At 35.6% G+C, this 2,710-nt stretch overlaps 1 long non-coding RNA gene across 1 annotated transcript in view; it reads left to right on the top strand.

Annotated features, from left to right (window-relative positions):
* Positions 1-2,346, top strand: part of LOC149133532 (uncharacterized) — a 152,156-nt gene extending 149,810 nt beyond the window's left edge. Inside the window, exon 3 of the long non-coding RNA XR_016243395.1 lies at positions 2,282-2,346. This is a non-coding gene — a long non-coding RNA (uncharacterized LOC149133532). The remainder of the gene's footprint in view (positions 1-2,281) is intronic.
* Positions 2,347-2,710: the final 364 nt, after the last annotated feature.

The following is a 2,710-nucleotide window of genomic DNA, read 5'->3' as shown; positions in this document are numbered from 1 at the left end:
ATATATACATATATATATATATATATATATATATATATATATATATATATATATATATTTACTTATTCTTTTACTTGTTTCAGTCACCTGACTGTGGCCATGCTGGAACACGACCTTAAAGGGTTTTTTAGCTGAAGAAAACGGCCAAGGACTTATTCTTTTAAGCCTGGTACTTATTTTATTGTGCTCTTTTGATGAGCCAATAAGTTATGGGAACATAAACACACCAAAATCGTTTGTCGAGTGATGGTGGTGGGACAAACACAGACACAAAAACACACACAGACACACACACATATATATGACAGGTTTCTTTCAGTTTCTATCTAACAAATCTACTCACAAGGCTTTGTTTGGCATGTGGCTATAGTAGAAGACACTTGCCCAAGGTGCCATGCAGTGGGACTGGACCCAGAACCATATAGCTGGGAAGCAAGCTTTTTACCACATAGTTACGTTTGTGCCTATGCACACACACACACACATAAATATATATATATATATATATATATATATATATACCTCATCAAAGGTAAAAGGTCATGGAAACGCATTGCTCCTCTGACCTTGTGCAGTAAAAGACTGAGGTAGAAACACTCCTGTTGACTGTGATGGACCGTGTAAACTCTCCCAAGGCTGAGACTTTGATGTAGCATCCTTCGCCATCGTTGCCTCACACTGTGCCCCCTCTTCTAGCAACCCATGCTTGAAGCAGGCCTCCTGATATGTTCCAAATGTGTAGTCATCAAAAGTCTTCAGATCATGGAAACACTCTTGTTGACTGGGATGTACTGTGTAAACTCCCCCAAGGCAATTGCCAGGATGTCCATCAATATCTTGACCAGCCTTTCTTCGTACCCACTTCTTTTGATATTTACACAAATTGTAAGCTTATTGGAGCAAGTAGTCTCATCCCCATTTACTGTATTAATATTCTTCACAATTTCTTTGTGTCATCGCCTTTATTGAACTCATAAAGCAAAATATGCTGAATATGCTTCTTTGTGATTTCCATTATAGCTTTAAAAAATAACTGTTAAAATAGATTGGCACTCTTCAAAACTTGCACTAAGAATAAATTACTACCTACTTTTATAGTAAGTTGATGTAGGTAGATTACCCTCCGATTTATACTTCATGCAATTGGAAAATATCACATTATTTATGGGATGACCCAATATATATATATATATATATATATATATATATATATATATATTTAGGTTAGTTGAGTTTGAGGTTAAAATAACCATCTAAGAGAGAGAAGTATCCATTACACTACTATATTTAACCATGGGCATATATATGCAAACATATTATGCTGATAAGTTATAGACAAGGATAAACATAGGTTTATCAAGAATCAAAATTTAAAGAAAACAGAAAACGGAGAAGTATTGATGAACAACAATTGACTTACATCAATTATTATTTATTAATTCAATGCAAATGAATTAATAAATAATAATTGTTGTTCATCAGTACTTCTCCATTTTCTGTTTTCTTAATATATATTTATGAAAAGGTTCGATAAATAATTTTTTTCTTAATATATATTTATGAAAAGGTTCGATAAATAATTTTTTTCCACATGGTGCGGGTGGCACAGAAGATGTACCATCCTGAGCGTGACCGTTGCCAGTACCGCCTGACTGGCCTTGTAGGGTTTTCGAGCGAGATCGTTGCCAGTGCCCCTGGACTGGCTCTTGTGCGGGTGGCACATAAAAGACTCCATTTCGAGCGTGGCCGTTTTCGTGCGGGTGACACGTAAAAGCACCCACTACACTCTCTGAGTGGTTGGCGTTACGAAGGGCATCCAGCTGTAGAAACTCTGCCAAATTAGATTGGAGCCTGGTGTAGCCGTCCGGTTGCACCAGTCCTCAGTCAAATCGTCCAACCCATGCTAGCATGGAAAGCGGATGTTAAACGATGATGATGATGGTGATTTATATTGAGAAAATATAAAAAGAAGGAAAATGCACAGAAAATTTGTTTTGGAGAAAATATATATAGTTTAGCTATTTGTGACTAAGAAATAGTAATAATGTTACAATTTCATGAAGAAAATTTATATGCATATATGTTATATTTTACCCTTCTGCAGCCAACAGATTTTTTCATTTTTATTAATGATAATGCAGCCATGGATATTCTTTTCTTTTCTACTCTAGGCACAAGGCCCAAAATTTTTGAGGAGGGGCCAGTCGATTGCAGCCAACAGATTTTTTCATTTTTGATAATGCTAATGCAGCCATGGATATTCTTTTCTTTTCTACTCTAGGCACAAGGCCCGAAATTTTTGAGGAGGGGCCAGTCGATTAGATTGACTCCAGTATGCAACTGGTACTTAATTTATCAACCCTGAAAAGATGAAAGACAAAGTCAACTTCTGTGGAATTTGAACTCAGAACATAAAGACAGAAGAAATACCACTAAACATTTCGCCCTTGGCATGCTAACGTTTCTGCCAGATTGCCACCTTAATCCAGCCATGGATATTGTCGTATGTTCATCTTTTATATTTATTTCATTTTCTTTATCCTTCATTTGTTAACTAAATATGCTTTTTTATTTGGGTGGTGAGGTTTCTCACAGTTTTTCTTGCAGAGGATTTCTGGGTGTTTTTTTTTTTTATGTTTTTGTCTTCTGATGAAGTGAATGTTTGTAACGAAAACATTGTTAAGATATGAAATATAGCTCATAATTAGTT

The sequence above is a fragment of the Octopus bimaculoides genome, chromosome 10 (assembly GCF_046866305.1).
Source record: "Octopus bimaculoides isolate indiv1 chromosome 10, ASM4686630v1, whole genome shotgun sequence".
Classification (NCBI taxonomy): Eukaryota; Metazoa; Mollusca; class Cephalopoda; order Octopoda; family Octopodidae; genus Octopus; species Octopus bimaculoides.
Note: the sequence above shows the minus strand (reverse complement) of the source record. Positions and strands in the feature narration are given on the sequence as shown.